The 27,949-nt window shown below is 37.8% G+C and overlaps 1 protein-coding gene and 1 pseudogene across 1 annotated transcript in view; both read right to left on the bottom strand.

Annotated features, from left to right (window-relative positions):
• PRIM2 (DNA primase subunit 2) overlaps positions 1 to 27,949 on the bottom strand; it is a 324,616-nt gene that overhangs the window by 270,851 nt on the left and 25,816 nt on the right. The gene's annotated exons all lie outside the window — the stretch shown is intronic.
• LOC115296372 lies at positions 16,179 to 21,298 on the bottom strand (annotated as a pseudogene).

Genomic DNA, 27,949 nt, shown 5'->3' with positions numbered 1-27,949 from the left:
AAAAGATTTTATTTTTAAGTAATCTCCATACCCAACATGGGGCTCAAACTCACAACCCCAAGATCAAGAATCATGTGGTCAGGGTGCCTGAATGGCTCCGTTGGTTAAGCATCCAACTTCAGCTTAGGTCATGATCTCACTGTTCATGCGTTAGAGCCCCATATCGGGCTGTCAGTTGTGAGCACAGGGCCCACTTCAGATCCTCTGTCCCCCTCTCTCTGCCCCTCTCTGCTCATTCTCTCTCTCTCAAAATAAATAAATAAACTTAAAAAAAAAAAAAAACCAATCATGTGTTCTACAGACCAAGCCAGTCAGGTGCCCCTATTTCTCCATTTTCTAGCCGTATCCAACTCCAAACTTAAAACACCAGCTTTTCTAGGGATAACTATAGATCTACTAGTTCAGATCATTACATCTTTGAAAAGAAAAACATTGATTTGACTAGATAAAAACTTTAAACTTTGAGAAAAACAAAAGATCTATAAATGAAGATAAAACACAAACAACACACCAAGGAGAATATTTATATCATTTAATATCCAAGTTACTCTCAATAAACCCCTCGGTAGTAAGGACATAAGTAGAATAATCTAAAGCAAAACACAAACAATAATCCTATATGTGACAAAAATAAAACTAAATTATAATTCCATTCATTTGTAATTGTCAAGATGATCGGCCTTTGTACCTTTCCTGATCACTTTTACAGTGATATACACTGGTTAGGATTGGCTAGGTTATACTATAGTTAAAAATTTTTGAAATTTTTAGCGGCTTAAAAAAACGGTATTTCCTGCTTTTCTGCATGTTTTTGAGGGGGCGGTGGGGAGGCGGCAGTGGGGAGCAGGAACCCTACACTACTAGTGGCACTCACCACGCAGCCAGATGGCTTATGGAGGCTCCAATCTCCTGCATGATAGCAAACTAGTTCTTCCTAAAAGTAACATAAGTCAACTCCACTCACATTTCACGGACAACAGCAAATCATATAGGCATGCCATGTTCAAAGGAACAGGGAAGTATAATTCTATTTGCCCAGAAAAAAGAGAACCCAAATTTACTGGTGAACAGCACCAATGATCACTGCAATCCATTCTTCCAGTTACCAACTTACAGTTCTCTCAACTTATGCTACAAAGTATATTCAATCCTATCACAAGTGAAACAATATAAAAGTTCTATTCAGTAATGGCATTAATCTCGAGGTTCAGAATCTGTGGATGATGCTTAGTGGTCTCTGTATTAGAAGAGGATAAAGCTTCTCTTTTTAAAGACAAAGAATCTATCCTCTGCACTCGCATGCACACAGGCAGGCGCACACACACACACACACACACACACACACACTCAGTAAACAGCACTAGAACAGGGACAGAATAACCATGGTAAACATTCCTATTTAGGATGGGGAAGAATGAGGAAGGGAGTTAATTAAAATGATAATAATAATAAAACAACAATGCAAAGTACTAATTTATACCTATTAAAAAGTCAAAAGTTAAAAAGATTTAGAAAACACAGTGTTGGGACATATTTGTGTAGCGCATTTTGACAATCCATATCGAAAACTTTTAAAACAAGCAGACCCTAACACTTTTGCTTCCAGAATTAGTCTGAAGTAAATAACTGGACAAATACAAATTTAGGAACAATTTCTTTTCATCACAATGTTATTTATAATAATAAGAAAAAAACCCTCAATGTCCAATCAACAGGTATTTGGTTAAATAAATTTTAGTAGAATGTAATGTTTCAGTAAAGCAGGCTATATTATTCAGATCAATCTCTCCAAAAAATAAAAAAAAAAAAAACCACTGATAAAAATTTTAACATCTTCTTGAAAGCACAGATTAATATAAAGTCAGGCCCAAATTAGAGTATCTAACAAAAGATCCCCCTACTCAAATCCCATCAGTGAAATCCCAAGCCTTGAACTTGTTTTAAAGTGGTCCCAGATTCAAATACCCTAGACACCTGGCAGAAACAGATTCAAGTCCTCTCTCAAGGGAAACACATTCCAGCATGCCTCCAAGGGTTCCTGCAAATACATCTTCAAATACAATGTCAAACACACTGTCTTTTTAACAAGGTTGACGATAAAACATCTCTTCATGAGCAAAGATAAAAAGACTCAAAGTATATAGATAATAACTATACTAATGTGTAAAGAAATAAAAGACAAATGTGACAATAGCTACATGAATGGTTAACTACAAAAAGTGACTTGCAAAAGAGATTCTAGAAACAAATTCAGAAACAAATTAAAAACTGAATGGAATCATAAAAAAACCTCCTCAAGTTGTGATCATTGTGGACTAGGTAGGTGATTTAGGCCAGTCCGTCTGCATCGAAGTTCTCACAGGTTACTGACGAACTGTCAGGCTAACATGCACACCACGCCCTGTCATGTAACGACCGCTTTAATATTTGCTAAATTCTGGGAAAGCAGCTTCATGGAGACCCTGCCAAAAGTGGTTAACTATGCCCTACTCTCTAGCAGACTGAAGGACTTAAGTGGGCATGAACCAGAAGTTTATCAGCCTTCATGTGGAGCTGCAGCTGAGTATCCAATTATCTAGTGAAACAGGGACTTCAGATTTTGGAATTAGATTAAAATTATCCTGAACTAGCACTTCCTACAAGCCCATGAAAGAAACAAACAATCCTTCTAGGCCTCGATAAATATGGTCCTCCAAATAACTTCCCAAATACTATCTCCAGCACACAAAAATAACAAAGTACACAAAAAAAGTAAGACTCCATGAATGAGAACGAGACAGGTAAGACCGTAAGAGGGTAAGGACTGAAAAGAATAAAATTGTCATTATTCACAGATTATATGATTAGTATCCTTAGAAAATCCAGGAAAAAAAAAAAAACAAATAATTAGGCCTACTGAATTAACTAAATAAGATTTCTGGATACAAGGACAAATACAGAAAAACCAATTGTATTGTCAGCAGCCAAATTCAGTAATGAAATTTTTTAAAGTTACTATTCACAACAAGATTAAAACTATCAGTACCTAGGAATAAATCTAACAAAAGATGTGTAAGGCCTCCACAAAAAAAAAAAAAAAAAAAAAAAAAAAAAACTGTAAAATCTTACTAGGCAAACTGGAGAGAACTAAAATAACAGAGAAATATCCCACAACATATGCAAGAAGACCAAATACTGCAAATGTACCAATTCTCCTCAAATTGACCTGCAATGCAAAACCCTCTCAAAATTAGAATAGCTTCTGCATCTCTGTGTGTGGACATTTGCAACTTGGTTCTAAAGTGTATATGGAGAGGCGCCTGGGTGGCTCAGTTGGTTGAGCATCCAACTCTTGATCCAGCTCTAGGTCAAGATCACACAGTGGTGAGATCAAACCCCGTATAGGGCTCCATGCTAAGAGTCGAGCCTACTTACAATTCCCATTCTCTTGCTCGCTCTCTCCCCAGCACATGTGTGCACACGCTTTCTAACAAATAAATAAATATTCTTTTAAAAATCATAAAATGTAGGAGCACCTGGGTGGCTCAGTCGGTTAAGCGTCCGACTTTGGCTCAGGTCATGATCTCACAATCTGTGGGTTCGAGCCCCAAGTCAGGCTCTGTGCTGACAGCTAGCTCAAAGCCTGGAGCCTGTCTTCAAACTCTGTATCTCCCTCTCTCTCTCTGGCCCTCCTTGGCTTGCACTCTCTCTGTCTCTCAAAAATAAATTAAAAAAATAAAAATTTTAAATTTTTAAAAATTATAAAATGTATATGGACATGCAAAGGCCCTAAAATAGCCAAGACAGAAAAAAAGAAAAAAGATAATAAGTCCCATGAAAAAATAAGCAAAAACCATGGGTCAATAATAAAGGGTCACTGACATTATCCTATAAGTTGAAAGTAAAGGTATCCTGTAAGCTGGCAATTCTCCTAATTATATATACGAGAGCAGTGTCGGGAGTCTTGGCTGCCTCAGGCAAGGATTATCGCTCTCCAGGGAGTGAACCAGTAAAACAAGATTTACATCTGGAGGCTAGGAGACTGCATTTCCTGGTCCAGATTTTTGGAGACTGTCATGCTGGGCCAGATGTAGAGTGGCCAAGGTGCACAAAAGATCAAAACCGCATTTTGGATTATTCAGCACTAGCTCCCCCTCCCCAGCATTGCAGAGGCAAGTCTGGGCGCTTCTTTTGATATTCATTTGACTCTGTTACCTGGCAACCAACCTGGGTCAGTTCTCCGCCCCAAATTCTATATAAGAGTGAATTATTTTCTTAATAAAGGAGAGAGGCTTGATCGGAAACCGTGTGTTGTGTCTTCACTCTCTGCGTCTCCCTCCTGCCCTGTTTTCTCTCCCTCCCTCAGGAAAAGAACCCGCGACTCTCCGCCCTGCCGGTCGAGGTCAGCAGCCCTGCCGGTCCAGGCGGAGGAGACAGGACGAGCGCCGGGACCTGGCTTCAGCTAAAACAGAGAAGAGATAAGCAAACTTTTTCTAGAAAAGGCCCAATAGTTAAAATTTTAGGCTTCGTAAGCCACAAGGTCTCTTTCACAAGTACACTGTCCTTATGGCAAGAAAACAACCATGTGTCAATAAATGGATTCAGTTGTGTCACAACTCTGAAACTTACATTTCATATAATAATTTTTCTTTAATAAATCTTCTTTTAATTTTTCAACTAATTAAAAATGTAAGAACCAACCTTCACTCACAGGCCATGCAAAAAGAGCAGACAGGATTTGGCCCGCAGGCCACGTTTTGCTGAGCCCTACCCTAGAGCAATGGATTTCAAGTAGCTCTTGTGTCCACTCATAGACTATTAAAAAGCCAATGGAGGGTAAGGCCCATGCATACCATCTGCTAGCTCACTAATTTATACTATTTCATTTAATCATACCAACAACCCTATTAGGTAGATATTATTTTAATTTAATTAATAGAAATAGAAATCAAATTGGATCTTTAACTAAAGCCTGACACTGACGTTCACAAGGCCATGCAGTCTCCAAATAAAATAATGCACTGCAAGAGAAGTGAACATGTAACATCAAGAAAGTCATTAAAATTTTCACCTTAATTCCTTTTTGGTAATGAACAGGATAAAAATACAGAAACTAGGGGCACCTCGGTGGTTCGGTTAAGCGTTAAGTTGGTTAAGTGTCCAACTTCAGCTTAGGTCATGAGTTAGTTCGTGGGTTCGAGCCCTGCATTGCCCTGCTGTGCAAACAGCAGAGAGCCCACTCCAGATTCTCTGTCCCCCTGCCCCTCTCTCCTACTGGTGCTCTCTCAAAAATAGACATTAAAAAAAAATTTTTTAATGCAGAAACTAAAAATGTAATACAACTAGATGTCATGGTAAGTGTTACAGCTAAAAATTTTAAAGGGTGTAACAGCACAAATTCTATATAATCAGTACTCATTCTACAGTGTTTTAAGTTGAGGTTTAGCAACAGCAAATATTTTCCTAAGAGCTAACACCAGATTATTCTGCTTTAGCATTTGTTTTATTTATGTCTCTGTTGACAGTATCTTCTCTACTTACTGGACTATTTACCTTTCCTCTGCATTCCATAAGGGAAATCCTACAAAACTCAAAGATGTAACCAGATACACACCACAGAGAGTATCCGGGCAAAGGCAGGTATATTTTAGACCAATTTTAGAATCAAACTGTAATTCTCACACAGCAACTAATAAAGTAAGAAATTGATTAGGGAGATATAATAAAAGGAGAAGAAATCTTAACTTCTTTATGAAAGTTTTCATTATTTTTAAGTGAATTTCCGACTGGAAATATAAAAAGATAAAAAATATATTTTGAATTTGCTCAATGAACACTTACTTGAATTTAAATAAAATTTTAATATATATGTCTGTTCTCCCCACCATTGATGAAGATAATCATAACTGACTGCATATACTATTTTTTTGCCCAAATAAGTTTGACTGAATAAGCCAAAAAACTGAAGTTCCACTACATTAACCCAGCATGGCCCTTTTATAATCACTTACTAGAGCAACAAAAAAATAGATTATCTTTAAACATACAGATGTTTCTCCTAATATTCTGGGTTCTAACTAAACAAATCCAGCAGCAATATATAATGCAAATAGTTCCCCAGGGTAATACAGTATCTCTCCTTCCTCTAAACTCAGCTCAAATATTTGTATTAACAATACCACAGGTGTGTGTAAGCAATTAATTGCTTACCTAGTACATATCAGGGAACCAGTGAAAGCACACATCACTTATGCAACAAAGTTACAAGACTTTACCTGTAAATTCAAAAACTTCTGAATAAAAACTAGAGTATTACAGATTGTAATTAAAGGGGCACCTGGCTGGCTCAGTCAGTACAGCATGCTACTTTTGATCTTGGGGTAATGAGTTCAAGCCCCAATGGCTATAAAGCTTACTTTAAAAAAAAAAAAAGAAGAAGAAGAAGAAGAAGAATGTAGTAAGATTTTTTCATTGAAATGTACCCTCCCAAAAGATAGGGAAAAAACTGCCTGCTCTTGCTTAGATTAGAAATAATAAATAAAATTCTAAGGAATTCAATATGTTTCTAAATCATTCAACCAAAGAAACCAAGTGCATTCCCAATATCACACATTCTATCTAAAATTTATGTCATTGTTTATGTTACAGCCTTTTGGTAAGTACTGTTTTTTCTTGGTAAATTAAATAGTTCATCCATTTGTCACACACATTCTATATCTTAATTTATAAATTTAGTTATAACCAAAATATAAATGGCCAAAGAAAAAAAATTTTCACCAGAAAATACAGGATGCTTTTACAAAACTTTATTTATTAGTATAAACTGCTGTAGACTTGATTATTTCAAATACTTAAAATAACTGAGTATTCTCTTCTGCTTTCTGTCTAAAAACTACTGGGAAAATATGAGCATATTTCATTTTCTCAGACCCTCAGTGAAGCTACCTACTACATGCCTAGAAAATACCCTCTAAAAGATCAAGACAAGGTTAAATGGCTTCCCTTCTACAAAGGATCTCACATAACAAAATAACAGTGGAACAATGATAAAAGCAGAGTAACAAAGTGAAAGTATATAGTTTTTAAATGCAGAACCCTGAATTCAAATCTTAAACAAGTTCATTAACCTCTTTGCACCTCAGTTTCATCATCAACAAAATTAAGAAAGTAATACTTATTTTATGTAGCTTTTAAGTAAAATAAGGTAAAAATTTTTAAGTAAAATAAAGCTATGCCTCGAATAGGCATAGCCAATAGCATGGCCTTAATACATGGAAATTTTTATTATTAATATCACTAATCTTTACATATTACATTTTGATTAATTTCTGTTTTCCAGGCATAAATTGAAATGTTTGGGGCAACTATAAACTTGTCATTTTATTAAACAAACATAGGGCTAATTTTGGGACGTACTCAAAATAACTAATAAGATCACTACAACATCTTACAATCATGGTATATATACCACACCTTACAAAAAACATCTTCCTAAAAAGAAGTATATAAACAAATTGCTCTCAATAGAATCACATTTCCTGAGTAACTGACATTACTATTCTAGAGATGCGCAACCTTCATTCTGATTAATTTTCAATTAGCAAAGACCCTAAACATCTGAGGTCTGAAGTTCTCTTCTCTTTCTACCAAGACTCACAATTCCCCACATCTCAATCCGTGTTATCCAGACAAACCCACCAAATAGTACCTTATTGTTTCAAATGGCATATAGTGTAATAGTATAAATTGTTTTGTCAAACAAAATTACTGGGCTTTAACAGTTTTGGTAAAGCTGTATTTCTACATTTTATAATTAAACTGTTACAGTGACACTGGTTTCCATGCCGCTTTACTAACAAAACTAAGGATCTGAGCTTTGTGTATCTTTTTCTTTTTGATATTCTCCATCAAACCAGGAACTGGGAGAGGAGCTTCACTCTGCCAGCTTTTCTAAAAAGAGATTAAGAGCAAGCTCTGGTGAGGCAAACATTCCACATGGTAAACAAATAAAAAGCTATCTGTATAGACCGGATTCCTATTCACCCTGTGAAGAGGCCCTCACTAAGAGAGGGTTGTACATCCCCTGCCTGCTGGACTTCTGCAATGCCACGTGACTTGCTTTGGCCAGTGAAATCTAAGTGACGTGTGTCACACTCAAGCAAAAACTTTATAAGCACATTGTTTACCCAATTCTCGCCTCCCTATCCACAGCAACTGGTGAAATTTCAAATAAAGCCTGCTCAATCAGTCTGAGTGACAGCATCTATAAGACGCAGAGCAGGACTAAAGATGGACCACACAATATATTTACAGCATGAATGAGAAACAAACATTTTTAGGAGTCACTGAGGCTCATTTGTTAACACTGCATAACCTATCCTGACCCGCAGAGTGATCTCCATGCTCTTTGGATCCCACATTTTTATCAACAAAATATTTTGAGCATATACTTCCTTCCACTAAATGTCTTTTTACAAATTGCATACATGTATTACTATATATTACGTAATAGTATATACTATGTACTTAAAACATGCCTCCATCCCCTCAAAAATGTAAAAGGAATAAAATGAGAACTATATAAGATTATTTATTTCCTTCCCACATGCCCAAACGATCATCTTGAGCACATCACTTTGGAAACACTGGTCTATTACAATGGCCTCTTAAGCAGAGCTATAAATAAAGCTTCCCAGAGAGCTCATCTATAAACTTCACATCAATGATATTTAATTCTGTTTATAAATAATTTGGTCAGAAGATTCCTACTTCAATACACACAGCTTTCTCTCTCTCTCAGACCCAGGTCCTTAAATAAGGCTGTACATCAGATCTGCAGTGGAGCTTCTCAAAATTACAGATTCCTGGTGCCTCCCAGACCTACAGAAGCATTTATCTTTTAAAGGTCTATTAGTGATTTTAATACACATCACCAGTCTAAAGAGTAAATCTCAGAGAAAGAATCCTCTTTTTTTTTTTAAGATTTAATTTTTAAGTCATCTCTACACCCAACGTGGGGCTCAAATTTACAACCCCAAGATCAAGAGTCATGTGCTCTACAGACTGAGCCAGCCAGGTGCCCCAAGAAACCTCTTTTCTAAAATAAATATATCACATTCTGGAAACATCACCATCAATTCTAAATTTGATTTTTTACATAGAATTCTTTCTAAAAACACTGAGGACCTACTAGGCACCAAGTACTGTTTCCAGAAGATGAGATCCAGCTGTAAATAGCCAAACAAAACAAAACAGAACTGCTCTTGTGAAGCTTACACTTTAATGAGACAGACAATACACAATGAACAAACTATCAGATGGCAATCTAGGATGAAAATAAAACAAAAGAAAGGTGCTATGAATGGATGGATTTATACACTGTATTGTGTGGTCTCTCTGAAGAAGTGACATTGAAATGGAAATCTGAATGAAAAGGAGTCAGCCACGCAAAACCTGTGGCCAGAGGATCTCATCCAAAGAAAAGAGCAAGTGCAAAGGTCCTAAAAGGTCCTTTTTTTTCAGAGGAGAAAAAGGGCTAGCAGGCTGAAGCAAGAGAAAGAAGACTGATGGAGAGCAGTGACAAGCAGGGGTATTGAGAGGCAGACAGAGCCCTCACACCTAGTTGAGACAGACTTTTTATACTACGAACGTGCATTAAACTGAGGTTTTAGGCAGACGAAAAGTTAAGATCTGATTTACACTGTGATTTTGAAAAGACCACTCTTCTGCTGAAAAGAGAAGGGAGGGTAAGAGGGATTGGAGTAGAAGAAAGAAACTACTTAGGGAAAAGGTGATGACAGACTAAACCAGAGAAGCACTGGTGGAAAAAAACAAGTGGACAGATTTGGAATATATTTTGCAGTAGCACAGATGGATGGATTGTAAATGAAGGGGATGAAGAAAAAGCCTCATAGATTTGGAGCTTTAGCCCCTGGGCAGACGGTGCTGCCATTTACTGATGGTTTTTCTTGATCCTCATTATCCTCTGTTACTTATATTTTACTTCAATACAGATTTGTCATATGTGTCTTGTTGCAGGTCACCTCAAATCCTTTGTGGAAAGGAGCATGACATCAAAAAATGTAAATGAATGACTTAAAGTGTGAGTTTTTCTTAAAATGAAACATACCTGTACTATCATGTAAAAAGATATATCAACAATTCCAATATTAAAAGTGTAATTATTAATAAAGACTTTAAAATATTCAATGCATAGTGAAACAATTATGAATCATTTATTTCACTAGGAAATAAAAAAAATCTGTGGATGAAACAAATACCAAAAGCAAATATCCTGATTTTTAATACTGCCATCACTACTTCTAATAAATACAGTTCTATACTGGTGTTAAGTATTATGATCTATTAAGGGCAGTTTGTTTCTCAAATGCACTGTGACCTATTAATTAATATTACTGTGGGGATTCATGCCTACAAATTCTTTGACACTGCATTAAGAGCTGAGATGTCTTTGTCTTCCCTTTAACTTGGATTGGACTGTGACTGCTTTGACTAACAGAGTGCGGCCCAAGAGACGCCATGCCACGCCGGTCTCACACCTGATCTTTGAGAAGACTGACAGCTTCTGCCCTGGGTCCCCAGAGCAGTCTAACCGCCTTGCTTTCAGGATCCAACGGAGAGGATCCCAGCAGAGTGCAACCTACTAGAGGTCCTCACTTCAGTACTGGGCATGTGAGTGAAGCCGTCTTGGACATCCTCCACCAGACTAGCTGCCAACCAAGTAATCCCGAATGAGACCACGGCGGGCAGAAAAACTGCCCTGGTGAGAGCCCAGTATGAATCCCTGACCATCAAAATCCTGAGATATTATACAATGGTTATGGTTTTAAGTTTTAAGACTTGGTTTTGGTTTTCAGTTTTGATATCAGATTTTAGAATTGTTACTTTAGATTTGGGGATAGTTGTTACACGGTAATAAATAACCAGAACACTTCTCAACCTAAAGTAAAAATTAGTTTAAAACATTTTTTTCTATTTACAATCCAATTCTTTTTGTTTTTAAAACTTTATTATTTTTGGGGAATCTCTACAGCCAATGTGAGGCTCAAACTCAAGACCCCAAAATCAAGAGTCACATACTCTTTCAACTGAGCCAGCCACGTGATCCTATAATCCAATTCCTAAAATATACTTTCTACATTTAAATGTACAAAAGGGAGCCGTATAATAGGAAAATAAATTGTTAATAATCAGTAAATTTTTAGGAAAGAGAAAAAACAGGAAATAAAAAAAGCAAATAATTATCACTGTGTTGTTGTGTTAATTAACCAAAATTGATAGCATGGTATGTTATACCACTTACAAATTCTTTGTCATTTATAATCATTTGAAACATTCAGTTAGAAAAGAAACAATAATTTAATATCCTGAGATTCTAATTAGTATGTTGATGTCTCAGTAATTCTGCCAAGGTGATCAATGTAAAAATCAATCGTCTGGTTGCTTTATTACTGCTTTTTTTTTTTGGAGGGCATAAGCACATTTGAATATACTAAAATTTACACTAGAGAAAAAAGATTATTTACTTATACTTAAGCCCAATTCTTCTCTTCTGCAAGAAAACAAATCTTTTTTTTCCCCTCCAAAAAACTGGGTAATTTATACAAGAGTTCTTAAAAGTCTCCTAAGTAAGTAAATCAAAACAGCAATAATTCCTGAGCTGGGCATGACAGGACCGGAACCTTCCAACCTGCCAGAATGCATCAGACACACATTCCATCCTACCCCACAAACATTTCTTCAGCCTATTCTGTGAGCTAAGTACAGTGCCACCAAATAAAAGATGCTACCTTATACATTAACTCTATTATTTAACCATAGCATGACCTTATAAAAGAAGCTGACTTAACTAACAGTTAAATCTGAAAGCAGCAGCCACTTACAAGAGGGAAAAAGCCTGATTTCCAGCACACAACGGAAGAAGAGCAAAAGGTCTGTGAGGGCCTGAATGTCCACCAGGCCTGACACTTGGCCTTGCTTACTACAGGAGTTAGAAAGCAGAGGAATGAAAGCAAGCACACTCATTAAAGTGGAAGAGAACTGACAATGTGATCCATCCCAAGAACCTAATTTCAGAACCCACCTCAGAGACTGTTTGTTCAAACAACTATAGATAAACTGATTGCAAAGAACAAAAATTCATAACATAGCAGATCTCTAATAGAACAAAACAGAATTTCTAGAAATTACAATAGACAAAATTTAAAACCCAATGGTAGCAGAACTTACAAAACAGAAGATAGAAAAAACTGGGAAATGGTTCAGGATAAATAAACCATAAATCAACAGATAAAGATTAAAAAAGAAAAATGCAGACTTGAGAACGAGATGTGAAGGACTAAAAAGATCTAAAATACATTTGATCGGGGGTGCCTGGGGTAGCTCAGTCAGTTAAGTGTCTGATTGCGGCTCAGGTCATGATCTCACAGTTTGTGAGTTCAAGCCCCGCATCAGGCTCTGTGCTGATGGGTCAGAGCCTGGAGCCTGCTTCAGATTCTGTGTGTCCCTCTCTCTCTGCCCCTCTCCCACCCTCCCTCCCTCCCCTCTCTCAAAAATAAACATTAAAAATTTTTTAATAAAATACATTTTATTGGAATTCCAGGTAGAGGAGAAAGAATTAGGCCAAGACAACCAATGTACAGATTCAAAGAGCCTAATGAAACTCAAGAAAACATATTTAAAAAAAAATTCCCACAGTGGGGCACTGGAGTGGCACAGGCAGTTAGGCATCAGACTCTAGATCTAGGCTCAGGTCATCACCTCAGAGTTCGGGAGTTTGCATCCAGCTGTGCTGATGGTGTGGAACCCGCCTGGGATTCTGTCTCTCCTTCTCTCTACCCCTCCCTGACTTGTTCATTTTCTCTCTCTCAAAAATAAACATTAAAAATAAAATAAAATAAAATGAGAAGTGAACCAAAGTATCCTCCTTTAATTTTTAAATTTTTTTATTTTGGGGAAACACAGAGACATGTGAATGGGGGAGGGGCAGAGAGAGAGGGAGAGAGAAACCCCCCCTGCAGGCTCCGAGTTACTGGTACAGAGCCCACTGAGGGGTTCAAACTCATGAAACTGGTGAGATCATGACCTGAGCAGAAACCAAGAATCAGACACCTAACCAACAAGCCACCCAGGCTGTGAACAAGTATTTCAAAAGGAGATAACTAATAGTATGTTTTGTTTTGTTTTTTTACTTTAAAGATCAGATTTGGAGAAAACAAACCAAAAAAAACCCACAACTCAAAGCATGGGGTTTTACATCTCAACACATCTCCCAGGTATTAAGTCTAAAGATTATAAATCATTTTCATAGAAGATATTTTGTACAAATTTTACAACTATTAAGGAGCAGGAAGGACATAATCCTTTCTTCTGTTTTAACAGGAGACAAGAAAGGGGAGTAGGAAAAAACAGCTTTTATTATTATTGGAAGGAATAATAGACCTAAAGAAGGCCCTACCTTTTCATCATCTACATCAAATGTTTTTATAAGGAAGAAAAATAAATAAATAAAAATAAAAACTCTCAGAGGCATCTGGGTGGCTCAGTCGATTGAGCATCGACTTGGGCTTAGGTCATGATCTCATGATTCATGAGTTCAAGCCCCAAGGTGGGCTTGTTGCTGTCAGCACAGAGCCTGCTTCAGATCTTCTGTCTCCCCACCCCCTTCCCTTCCCCACTTTCTGTTCTTCTCTCTCAAAAATAAATAAAAAGCATTTTTTAATTTAAAAAAATAAATTAAAAAAAAATCTTAATCCCTTTCAGCCTTGGGTATCTCTGTCTAAAAGTGACTTCCTGGCTACTGGCCAATCCAACCCAATTATTTAAAGGTAATTCACTAGTAAATGATTCATTATTCCCACTACTGCAGCACTCATAAACCAATGTGTCTACATGGCCAGACAGTGTCTACCTAGAACTGATGAAAGAAGGGCTTGCAACAAGAGTCCAAGGTGTCCTTTCTCTGCAGGTACCAATATCACCCATAAGGATACATCTACTAGGCTGACAGTGTAAAGGTGCACACAACAGGCAACCCAAGCTACTGTGCTGCAAGAGAAACCAAGACCTTGTTAAACAGCTCTCCATTGTCAATTATTCTCTAGAGCTAACAAAAAAAAAGGCTTTAAAAAGCTGAAAAATCATAATAAAATAAAAGCTAAAGCACATGCACCTGCACGTGCACACACACACAACTGGTTATTGCTACATTCTAAATCCAAACATTGGTGTGGAATTTCAGTAGTTAGAAGAAATCTTGTTAAAACAAACAAAAGCCCGAATCTTGGTCATAAAAATGGCTCACAAAATTTTTTTTTAAATTTTTAAACAGACAGTGTGCAGAGGAGAAGGCAAGAGGGAGGGAGACAGAGAATCGCAAACAGGCTCCATGTTCAGTGCAGAGCCCGTCCCAACCTCAGGACCCTGGGATCATGACCTGAGCTAAAATCAGGAATAGGACACTCAACCAACTCAGCCACCCAGGCATCCCAAGAATGGCTCACATTTTAGCTGTCCCTCTTTATCCACCCTCACTCACCATCTAAGAGCATTAATTCTAAAGTTTTCTGAGGGGTCAAAGAAGTAGGAGCAGAAATGGAGGGAAGGAATGAGTCAAAAGACAAGAAAAAGCCAAGATCTGCTTGAGAGAAGCAGTGATTTCTCACTTGCTCCCGCTCCCTGGGGTTAAGTATAGAAGGCCTAGGAGATCAGGTATGTGATTTAAGTAGAAGCTGCTTAGGGGTGCCTGAATGGCTCAGTCAGTTAAGAGTCCAACTCACGATTTCAGCCCAGGTAATTATTTCAGTTTGTGAAATCAACCCCCCACCCCCCCATCAGGCTCCCGCTGACAGTGTGGAGCCTGCTTGGGATTCTGTCTTTCCTTCTCTCTCTGGACCTTTCGCACTTATGCTGTTACATCTAGATAGACAGATAGATAGGGGCTGCTCTGTGGTAGGTAACATTAAAGAGTAGCATGAGGCAAGCCGCACTTTCCAATCTGAAAATGACCTGAGGGCTGGGGGGGTGGGGAGGGGAAGGGGTGTACTGGTCATGGAGGAGGGCACTTGTGGGGAAGAGCACTGGGTGTTATATGGAAACCAACTTGACAATAAACTATATGGAAAAAAAACAAACCATAGAGAACCGATGGTTCCCAGAGGGGAGGTAGGTAAGGGAGTGGATGACACGGGTGATGGGGACTGACGAGTGCACTTGTCATGATGAGCACTGCGTGATGTGTGAAAGTGTTGAATCACTATACTGTACACCTAAAACTAAAATTACACCATATGTTAACTAACCAGAGTTTAAATAAAAACGAAGTTTAAAAAAATAAATAACTATTAAGAAAGATGCATGTTAAACATAAATAGGAGTTTAAAAAAAAAAATAGCATGAGGGACATAAGACCAGGACAAGAGTCTAAATTTTTATAGCTTCAAGATTTTAACAGTTCAGAGTTTCAGAACTTTCAGAAAAAACACTGTTTAAAGAAAGGCAAAACCAGGACGTACAAAAGAGTTGGGAATTCCCACGACCCCTAACTGCTTCCAGCTCCAGTGTTGACTGGAGGTCATACCATTTTCCCCTATTAATGGTGCAAAAGAATCTGTTGCCTCCTCAGAGTTTCCTTTCAAACCACAATTTTTTCAATTATTTTGGTTACCAAGCAGCCCTATTCTTATTCTTTAGTGGCCAATAGACTTACTCCTAACTATCCCCCTGGGGATGGGGGTGTAAAAATAAAGAAATACTCCCTAGGCTGCCCCCAGAACTCAGAATTAATTAAGAGAAGGGGCTGGCAGCCTCCTGGAAACTAAAACAACTTCACAGACTAAACCTACTATCCCAAGGAGGGAAAATTTATTCAGATAATGTCTGAGAATTCATACATGCCACAATAGAATAATAAGAATGAAAACGTGGAAATCTCACACTCTTCCTTAAACGTGCCCTGCTGCCCAACCAGGTCCAAACACTGCAACACTATCACTTGCCATTTTGCTAAATGGAGGCCGCCAGGCACTAGTCACACAGGCATCTGCATGTGTCATAAAAACGCACAACTTTTCCATTCAAAGCTGTAGTCTCTGGCTACACTAGCAATTCTCCAGTTAATTCAATACTGCAAAGGCTGCAGCAGCATACAAAAGAATTTCATTTTATTTTTGTTTTGGTATTTAAAGAAAGGTCTCCAGGAGATGGTGAGTTTTATGGTTTTGTCTGGATAGAGGTTTGATTTGCCCTCGAATGTTCCTAGTGACACTAGGGGAAAGCACAGGATGCAGAGGTCTGTTCAGTGTATCTTCTCCGTCATTCTCATCTTCACCATCGACAGAGCTAGCAACATACTTGCTTGCAGAACTGAACGTGGAAGCTGGATTTTCTCCAGGTTTCTAGGACTCAGGTGCAGTTCAGGAGTCTTGATCCTTTTTGCCGTCTTTCCTATCAGACTCCTTCAGGTAGACTTTGTTCCCTCCGTCTCCTGGACCATGGCTGGAGTGCCCACTTTGGCCCTTTGGGACACTCACCTAATCTACTTTATTTTCATTTTTCCTTGCTGGTAACTTCCTCAGATGGTTGAGCCTGAACTACTTTCCCCCCACTGGTAAGGGACTGCTGCTCTGTATCTGAGCTCTGACAAGGAGCAGGAGGATTAGAACTTCACTTCACCTGAGCATTCTCCTTAGGTGGAGGGGCTGGCATTACTTTCAGAGGCCGTTCAGGTCTAGGAGGCTTAGAAGTTGGAGAGTGACAATAGTCTTCCTTATTGAATATTTCAATTTCTAGAAACTTCTCGCTCTCCTTCGTGCACTTCCGCCAGATGGGGCTGAGGGCCCAGTCTGTGCTGCCTCACTTCCTGTCCTGGACTGTTTCGTTCCCGAGTTTCTTCACTTCGCAGTTTGCAGGTCTCTCCCAAGGCTGTTGTTCTAGTTTCAGCTCATGTAGCTGGTGCTGCAGTTTCTCCTGTAGTTTCTGTAGCTGCTCTTCTACTTCTGTCTCTAGTTGCTGTGTCAACAAGCTTTGCCCCTCCAAACATGGAGGGTCCTCATTGAACCATGAGGTGCTAGTAGAGGAATGCTCTTTCTCCGGAGTGCTGCAAATCTTTAGATTCAGTTTGGGTCTTGGGAGGATGGAAGGACCTCTATCATCATGCCTATCAATATCCCAAGTGTAAATCTCTCTCGAGCTCCATGACTTATCATCTCATCTGTCCTATCTGTCTTCATAATGGTCCCTGCCTCCTCTGTAGTCCTCACCCCTACAGTACCCCCTACCAAATGCTCTCCTGCTACTGCCTATCCTGGAATCATAGCCTCTATCGTAGTCTCTGCTGCTTCAATCTTCACAGCGATCCCAGCGTGGGCCATCAGGATAGCATAGTGGCTATCTTACCCGCAAAGGAGCTACAGTTAGACTATCAGCTCACTTCTCAATAGCAAAAATGGAAGCCAGAAGACAGGAGAATTATATATCTTAAATGTGTTACAAGAAAGTACCTGCCTTAAAATGAAAGAAAAGAAAGGAGAAAAGGAAAGAAAAAGAGAGAAGAAAGAAAAAGAAGAAAAAAGAAAATAGAGTAAGGGAAGCATGGGTGGCTCAGTCAGTAGAGCATGAGACTCTTGATCTTGGTTTTGTAAGTTTGAACCCCATGCTGAATGCAGCAATTACGTAAAAATAAAATCTTTAAAAAGAGAGAGAAAATACCTGCCAACCTAAAATTCTACATCCAGCAAAAATATCTTTCAAGAAAGAATGCTATCTCCTTTCTTGCTTTTTTTGGTTTGGGTGACAGTGCCTAAAAGATAAAAGAAGTAGGGGCACCTGGGTGGCTCAGTTGATTAAGTGTCCAACTTCAGCTCAGGTCACCATCTCACGGTCCACGAGTTCAAGCCCTGCATCGGGCTCTGTGCTGATAGCTCAGAGCCTGGAGCCTGCTTCAGATTCTGTGTCTCCCCTCTCTCTGTGCTCCTCCCCCACTTATGTTCTCTCTCTCAAAAGTAAATAAAAACATTAAGTAAAGTGATAAAATCTTAAAGAACTCCACTTCACACTAATGCAACATAAGAACAGCAATACATTTATGGAAAGATGAACATTTAATGTTCTCCTGTACCTCTCCTTGATACATGTTTTCTTTTATTATTAATTGGTTACTTATATAAGTGTGTCTTGACTATCCAACAGATAAGGAGACCAAGCATCAGACACCATTTACATGCTTTGTTGGATAGCCTTCCTACACACTGATAACTATGCTCAGTTTGGGAAATATTTACTGACTGCTAAAGACTGAACTCCTATGATCATAATTCATGTCACCAAAATATAATCAGAACTTTATTTCAATGGTTTAACATAAAATACTAAATTAACAATTCTTTTGATTTTACATTATTTAACATAAAAACCAAATATTTTGGAGCAAAACTATAATGAATAGTAAATATGCTTTACAACTACAGTAAGCTCAAGTTTGTTCCCCTCTCCCCAGTTTTCCTATGAACTAAGTTAATCAAGTCTTTGAAATTTGCATCTGTTTAATTCCAAACTATTTATTTCAAGCAGCCAGCTAATTGGCAGAATGCCTATTTCTTTACATAGCTTTCTATTACTAAGCTTCAAATTTTCTTCTTTATGACATCTCCCTTATGTTATCTTCTGCAATAACCTTTTGGTGCACAATTAAAGGCCTCCCAAACTCAATCTTTGCTAGGGCTCCAACTGGCAAATGTCTTCCAAAAAAAAAAAAAGTAATTTTCCTTTCCCATTTTTACAGTGTAGCCCAGTAGAAAATTGTTCAACTTTATTTGGTTCTAAGCTTTTAAACTACATAGCACTTTGGACATTTTCAAGGTGAATGGAAGAGAGGCAGCCAAATTGATTCATGAAAGATATGGTAAGCTTTCGAAGTTAAGCAGCTAACAGCAGATTATAAAAGTATGGCTTTACTTTGCTGGGGAGGAAAGGTTGAAACTTGAGTCAATATGGACCAATGGGGCAGCTATGTTTATTCAAGCAAATGGAAAACGAAGTAAGATCAGGGAAAAATAAGGTCAGAAAAAAAGTGATTTGTTATAATTTTCTCTTATAGGCCATGGGAAATCAAATCTTATTATTAAATTTACATTTCCACCACATTATTTGAAATTCAAGCAGATAGAACACTAGCTATTTTTTGTGCCTGGGGTAAAGGGAAAGAAGGTACTCAATCCAAGAGATCCTCAAATTCACTTGAAACTCAAAGTATTAGAAACCAGTTTTATGGCTTTGACAAAGGTTTCCCATTTTGTTGACCCAATTCAACATTTTTACTTCCTCAGAAAATTATTGAAATATTTGAGGGTACAGCTGGCACAATATCCCACTCTTCAGAATACCTCTACTTCCTTTATCTCTTAAGATTCAGTTCAAATACTGTCAAGCTCAATGCCGCCTTCCTAGATGAATCCAATCTGTAGCAATATCCTCTTTACTTTCTCATAACTCTTAGAGACTGTGTCAAACATTCTGGCATTTTATTATTTTGTACTGCTTTATTTCATGAAAAGTCTCTAGTCATTCAAACTAAAAAAATACAAATCCTCTATAATGCCAACCATAAGCTGGATAGACATAAAGCATTCATTAAATATTAGCTATGAAGTCGTGTAAAGGACCCTAGCAGCTCGAGATTTTCTATGTACTATATTCTTCAGAGTAGAATTCTGGCGGCTTAGGACTTAGAGTAAATATGTATCTGCACAGCAAGCATACTTTTTATTTTTATTTTTTAATGTTTATTTATTTTTGAGAGCAAGAAAGAGAACACATGTCCACACAGGAGAGGAGCAGTGAGAAGGAGACAGATGATCCAAAGCAGACTTTATGCTGACATCAGATAGCCTGATGTGGGGTTTGAACTCAACGAACTAGGAGATCATGAACTGAGCAGAAGTAAGATGCTTAACCAACTGAAGTACCCAGGCACCCCAGCAAGCACACTTTTAATCTGGGTGCCTCTCACTCTCTCTCTCTCTCTCAAAATAAATATTTTAAAATATAATACTAAATTAATTTTTTTTAAAAAGGAAAATCTGCAACCATTACAAAATAGCACACAAAAATCAGGATGCCTATATGGTATGGTGTCTATAGTAATTTATGATTGATTTTACTCACTTATTTATAAGCTTTCCATGTAAAAAAGTACTTTCGGGGCACCTGGGTGGCTCAGTTGGTTAAGTGTCTGACTCCTGATTTTAGCTCTCGTCATCACCTTGGGCAGTCATGGGATCAAGCCCTGCATCAGGCTCTTGGCTGAGCATGAAGCCTGCTTGAGTCCCTCTCTCTCTCCCTCCCTCTGCCCCTCTCCCCAGCTCACAGTCTCTCTCTCTCTAAAATAAAAATTTTTTTTAATTAAGTGCTTTAAATCCCCCCTAGCACTTGCATAAGGCCCTAATCATATCTCTTAGTTCAACATTTCTTAGCTGATTTTGATTTGAGCAAGCAAAAAGGACTATCCACAATCTATGCTATGAAATGAAGTCATTAATTTGACCTACTCTAAATTTTGGTAAACTCTGAGAGGATAAGAACACTGAAAACATCAACTATCGCATACCTTATTACCTCTCTTCCTCAGGTTCTGAAACATAAAAAGGTTATCTCTGAAAATAAAGAAGACCTCAAAGGATTTTCAAACTCCTGGCAGATCTCAAAAATGCAGCAAGTCTCTCTCCTTGAAAATTAAAAAGGCATCAAATTCTCAGCTAACTCTTTTTAAGCCGCTTCACCAAGTCAAACTTCTAAAAAGTGTAAAGCATTTATCAAGAATGTTCCTATTTCTGTCCCTTCTGAGTAATCTGAGCTCCCTCAGAGTTATCTTCTCTACTTACCTAATTATCAGAATTTCATTCTCCATACTATTAACCATAGTTCTGTGTTACATAATTTTCATTATGTTTCATAGTCTTTCCAAATCATGGTAGAGTTGAGGGTATTTAGGGTACACTGCTTTGGTTTCTGCTCAAATTTAAGAAGGCAGAAGCTCTAGCTTAGCTATGGGTTCCAGTTACACATTACTGCATAATAAATCACCCCTAAAACTTAGCAGCTTAAAGCAACAACCATTTTTATTTTCTCCCAATTTTATTGGTCAGAAACTCAGAAAGGATACAATCAGCAATTCACCTGTTCCATATGAAATGATGAAGAAATAGACTGAAGAGTCCAAGATGGCTTCACTCACATCTGGCACCTTGGCAGAAATGGCTAAAAGGCTGAGCTCTGCTGGGACTGTCAATAAATGCCAAGACATGGCCTCTCCAGTACGGCAGCTGCTAGTTTATGAACAGACCTCTCCACCAAGTAGATCTGAGCAAGTCTAGCTAGACATCTTACATGACATCTCGGGATTCCCAAAGATCGTATGCCTGATTCAGGAAGTGGAAGCTGGCAGTTTCTTAAGGTCTGCACCCAAAACATGGTACAGTGTCACTTCCAGCAAATTCTACTGCTCTAAGTATTTACAAAACCCATGGCATTCTACTGCTCTTTATGCTCTTTATCCTATTACACAGTAACGTCTTTTAATCTTCTGAAAGCCAGAAAATAACTGAATATCAAAAGCATCTCCCCTTCCACCCTTTGAATCCAGATGCAAAAAGTACTCATGATTAGGGATTATCCAGATGTCAGTCTAGCAACTATCTATACATACCTCTAAACCCCTTGCACTATGTAAAAAGAACTGGACTAAAATCTGCACTTACTCATTTTAATAAAACTCTAGTATTCCAAGTTCTATTAGCTTATCTTACACAACTGAAGTTCTCATAATTTTGTGTTATTATACACATATTTGTAGCAATCATTTTTAAAGGACTCAAAGGGATATTTAGGGAAAGAATCCAATGTTCTCTATGTACACCATCTTTTGCAAATCTCACAAAGAAGCTAGAAAGGAACAAATTATAACAGTTAACATTTATTATGTGCTTACTATGTCTGCCAAACACTGTTCTAAGTAGTTTGCATGTATTAATTTTATTGAAGCCTCCTGACCTTATGAGACAGTATTATTATATTTTCTGTTTTTCAGATGAGAAAACCAAATTGGAGAAAAAAACATAACCACAACTACGTGGCAGCTCCAGTATTCAACCCCAGGTAGCTTGCACTAGCACCTATGCTCCCCTCCCCAGGCCTATGACATTTAGACTATCCCCACTTGGACCTCATGCTGCTTCATCCTAGCCTCAGCCAAGGTAGAACCAAATGTATAACCTCCAATCTTCTATCCTAACACCCTAAGTCTGCAATGAAAAACCCCAAACATTTTCTGTTACTGGGCTGTTTGTATTTGACTCAGATTAGAAATAATGTAGCCTCTGCCTTGGTTTCTCTATTCTTAACCCTAAACCAGCCACAGACACTTGCCTGAACTGTAAACAGTTTTCTGTCTTTCTTCTGAGGAATTTAAGATATCTATCCAAGATACGCCTGCCAATATATCTATGTATGGTTTAAATGTACACGCACAGAATTGTCTTGACTCCCTCGCACTGTTGTCTTCCTTCATAGAAGAAGGAAAAGAGAGCCAGAAAAAATATCAGGGACCCAAAGGACCAACAAAGGTATGACTAGACAATCTAATGCGGTCAGCAAAAAAGCCCATGGTCAGCTTTTAAATTTGGAGAATACTGAAATTCACAAGGACACTGCATACACACCAAGTCTTTAGTGTAAAGCATTTGTGAATTATCTCGCCTTGCATTACACTGAAAGTCTATAGATAACCACTGGAATTTGTTATTCCTTAAATTTGTCTTAATTAGTTTGACAAGTTGATTTTAAATAATGAAAGCCATCTATGAAAGGTCCATTTAGACTTGTGAAGATAATCAGCATCTGCCTCTAATCAAACTGAGATAATTAGCAAATTAAACCCTTTAATTAGCATTTTACATAATTTAGCCAAATTATGCTTCTTAGGTTTAAGAAGGTGAAACAGGGTGAGTTTGTCAGTTAGATATTCCTTTAAGTCTTTATTAATTATCAAATTTTACCATATATACAGTAAAAATAAAGAAATACAAATTAAATTCAGCTTACTTTGCTAAAATCTAACACTTCACAACATTTAAGCTAATTATGTCATTTGGGGCAAATTAGCACAATACTCAGAAGAAAAGAAAAATATTTTATTTCATTTTATCCATATTTACCCTAGAGGTCAACTTTATCCAAACTAGATTCAAACAGCATTTTTTAAGAAAAGGAAAGGAAGGGAAAGAAGGAGCAAGCTTCTCTGCACTTCTGCCATTCAGTACCACAGAAGCCAAGGCTAATTTCATTTCACTTAGCATTCAATCATACGGTTTTTTAAAAATGTGCTCTTAAAAAGGTAAGTAACCTGTCAATTTTCTTTGTTAGACAAGAGACCACAGAACAATATAAAGTAGCAAAGCTCATCACAAGAAACTAAGATTAGCCATTACTTTTATCCACAGGCACTACATTCTCTCACACACAGAGTAATACTGACTTTTTTCTTTTTTGAAATATCTCCTCTCTTAAGGGACCAAAACACCCTAACAAAAGTACCAACTTCCAGGATTTGATAAACAAGTCAAGTAATAAATAACAAGAGCTGAAGAGATGGTGGAGGAAGCATATATCATTTCTAACATATATTAAACCCCAACTTCTGAAAAGACCGTGGTCTTGGACATAACCTCTGTTCTAGAATTAATCCTCTTACCAAAAAGAAGCAGTAAAATTCAAAAGTAGACTTTCCTCGTGACTACAGACAGCAACCTACTAGAAACTTCGAATAAATTATCTTTATCCACTATAAACACTATCCAAAATGTAGTTCTTTTATGTGCGTGTACATGTGTGTATGTGCCTATGTGTCAAAGGGAGTGGTAAATAATAAGGAAAATAATCATATCAAGCTTTTATTAAAAAGAGACACTAAGGGGCTCCTGGGTGGCTCAGTCAGTTGAGCGTCCAACTTCAGCTCAGGTCATGATCTCACAGTTCGTGGGTTTGAGACCTGCGTCGGGCTCTGTGCTGATAGCTCAGAGCCTGGAGCCTGATTCAGATTCTGTGTCTCCCTCTCTCTCTGCTCCTTTCCCGCTTGCACTCTGTCTGTCTCTCTCTCTCTCTCAAAAATAAAAGAGTAAAAAATTTTTAATAAATAAATCTTTAAAAACTAAAATAAAAAGGGAAACTAAAATGAATTCTAATTCATTTGAAAGGATACACAACAAACCAAACAAAAACTGAGACAGAATAAACATGAAGCCGTCATTCCCAAATCCACATTCCAATCTATCTGTATGCAGAGCCCACCGCATCCCTGAACAACCAGGATCTAGAGAGCACAAACAATAGCTCTGATACACACTAATCAACCAAACAGTACCAAAATTGTTTCTTTAAGGACTTACTCAAGTGGCAATATTTTTAATATAATTTAGTGTTTTGCATCTACAGGCACTCAGAAAATATTAGTCGGTTCACTGACTGGAAAAACCAAGCCTACATTCCAAACGCAGTTTTTCTGGTATTTCATAGTAGGTCCCAGTCAAAGAATTGACAGCCTAATTTAGAACTATAGCTCTGAAGTGATAGGACACATATCCAGCTGAAAATACTTATTTCTCTTAACTCCTGAAAAATCAACAAGACACCTAAAACGCAAAAGTGAAAAGTTAAATTCTAGGAATACAAATGCCCAACATTTAGCCTTATTCATTTGCTATTTAACAAACCCCACCAGCCATTTACTGTTAAAGCAGAAGGAAGAAACATATAAACACCCGCGAAGCATGAACTTCAATTCATTTCACTACTCTCCTCCCTTCTGCACTGAATGGACCGTTGGAAGTTAAAGTACAGTGCTTTGGCTCCCCCAAATGACACGTCTAGAGCATAATAATCCCGTCACAGAGAAAAGAAACAGAAGCCAAATCCAGCTGGGTTCCTTGTATCATTTTCATCAGAAGAAACCTGTCCAGCACGAGACTTAGTTTTAATACCATCATCACTGATTCACCCCACTCTCAACCTACTCAAAGAAAAATATTGTCTATTCAACCAAGAGTTTGTCACCAAGTGCCAAAAGGTGAATGGATTATATAATTAAAAATCAGAGGAGAAAAGTGAAGGTCAAACAAAGTATTGTACCAAGGGCTCCTGGCTGGCTCAGTCAGAAAAACCTGAGACTCCTGATCTCAGGTCGGGAGTTGGAATCCCATGCGAGGTGTAGAGATTACTTAAGGAAAAAAAAAAAAGTACTATACCAAAGTTTGCATCAGAGAATTATTAACAGTCAAGAAAAGTGAGAGCTTTCTATAAAAATACCTTAAAGTAATTAACCACAAAGATCAGTTCTGAGATCACAACTGACCAGACCTTCAAAAACCAAAAAGTTCTATTTTGAGAAATACAATCACTGCTAGTAAGATCTCTTGTTTAATTTTATTTTTATTTTTTTAATGTTTATTTATTTTTGAGAGAGACAGAATCAGAGCGTGAGCAGGGAAGGGGTAGCGAGAGAGGGAGACACAGAAGCTGAAGCAGGCTCCAGGCTCTAAGCCATCTGCACAGAGGCTGACGCGAAGCTCGAACTCACATCGGCAAGATCATGACCTGAGCAGAAGTCAGATGCTTAACCGACTGAGCTACCCAGATGCCTCTAATTTTAAACATTTATTACAACTTCTAGAGTTAGTCAGTTGTTTTCATATGCATAATCAAAGTACTTACGAAATAAAATAGCTAACCTTTAGTAAGTGTTTATAACATGCCAAGTACTATGCAACATACATAGATAATTTCATTCAGTTTCACAATAATTCTAGGAGGAAGACACTATGATGTTCTCCATCTTATTGTAGAAGAAAATGAGGCATAAAAAAGTTAGATAACTTACTCAGGGTCATAAACAGTCCATTATGAAATTAATTTTCCTAGGTCTTCTCACTCATACACTCTCCCTTAGCAATAATCTATTCCAGTTTCAAATACTAATGTTACATAGCATTTTTATTATATATTTGAACACAGCCTAATAATATTCTGAATTATCCACTATCTATCTCCATTGGCACACCAGCACTCACAAGTAGTATGTTCACAAGCAAATGTGCCATCTTATCCCAAAAACATACTATTTTTATATTCCCTACCATCACTAACACACTATTTTTGTACCCTATATACTAAATGGTTTGGAGTCACCTTCATTTCACATTCCATTAGTCATCAGATCTTCAGGCTACTTTCAGGTCGACCATTTCTGCCTACTTCTTCCCATTGCCATAGCCACTGCTAGAATTCAGACCCTCATTCAGTCCTTCATTTGGTCACTTACTCAACAAATTTCTCCTTGTTAACACAGAAATTGGCAATATCCTAACAGAACTCTGCCATAAGTCTCAACATTCTATTACTTGGCAATCTTTTTTCTTTTAAATTTAAAATAATTATAGACTCACAAGAAGTTGCATTGCAAAAACAGTACAGAGTTCCTGTGCACCCTTCACCCAGGGTCCCTCAATGATTGTATCTTACAAAACTACAGTACAATATCTAACTCAGGACAAACGACACTGGTACGATGCATGTGTAGAGTCCCAGGCCATTTCATCACATCTGTGGATACATGAAACCACCACCACTGAGAGGTTACTTTTACTTGGAGGGCCTTAGGGCTAATTAATCTCATTGAGGCTTGAAGAAACTCATTCTCATGTTCAGCTAGCAGGCAGGTCCACTAGAAAATACAAATAGAAATGGTGTCTAATATTACCTGACAATCTTGAATCTCGATTTGGGTCTCAACTCTGCACTTCCTTATTCATTCAGCTACTGCTATTATCTTTTATCATACTAGATTCAAACCTGTCTGTCCACTTCTCAAAAAGTATCAACAATTTCCTCCTGCCCTTATTCTCACTAGCCTCATCTTCTATTCTCCCTGATAATCTAACAACAAACTTCCTTGTCATAAAAATGTATAACCAAAACCAAGACTAATGTGGGCAATACATGAATGTATTTCCTTGAAATAAAAAAGGGGAAGAAATCATTAAAGTAACACTAAATGAACAGAGTGTATGATACCTAGGAGATCTCAGGAGTAGGGGGGATGCTGTAGTTAAGAAAAATATGGGGGCACCTGGGTGGGTCAGTCGGTTAAGCATCCAGCTTTGGCTCGGGTCATGATCTCACGGTTTGTGGGTTCGAGGCCCGCTTCAGGCTCTGTGCTGAGAGCTAGCTCAGAGCCTGGAGCCTGCTTCAGATTCTGTATCTCCCTCTCTCTCTGACCCTCCCCTGCTCGCGCTGTCTCTCTCTGTCTCTCAAAAATTAAAAAAAATCATTTAAAAAAAAAAAGAAAGAAAGAAAAATATGATGATGGAACCATGCATGTTCAAGCTGGAAAGAAGAAAGAGTACCACATTAAGGAAAAGCAGGGTGCTGTTGCTAGAAAAAGAGAAAGGAAGGGTCTAAGGCCCTCTATCACCAACCAGTCCTCAGAGCAGAGCTCCAGCAGCCACTAAGCCCCACAAAGAAGCAAAAGAAAGAAATTATCTTAACCCCTCCAATTCCATCCCTCAGGTTGATGTTCAGGACCTGTAAACTGACAAGTTAAAAGAAATTTCAGAGTTCCCTAGGTCCAAAGGCAAATTTCTCTCAGTGGCTTGATGCTTGGAATTCCTCAATTGTTTATACACATCATCATCATGTATTAAAATATAATTTTTTTAAAGATCAGAGTTTTTATGATTAACATTCCTCAAGACTATTTTAAGTCATTGTCATAAATACATAATTTCTAGGAATTACTTCTATACAAAAGTGACTCAAAGACCTGAAACCTCACCATATGAACAGCACAGTCTAAAGAAAAAAGCACCTTGACTCTATGTTCTACGAAGACAAGTCCAACGGGAAC

This window comes from Suricata suricatta, chromosome 7 (genome assembly GCF_006229205.1).
Source record: "Suricata suricatta isolate VVHF042 chromosome 7, meerkat_22Aug2017_6uvM2_HiC, whole genome shotgun sequence".
Taxonomy (NCBI): domain Eukaryota; kingdom Metazoa; phylum Chordata; class Mammalia; order Carnivora; family Herpestidae; genus Suricata; species Suricata suricatta.
This window is presented reverse-complemented; position numbering and strand designations above follow the sequence as displayed.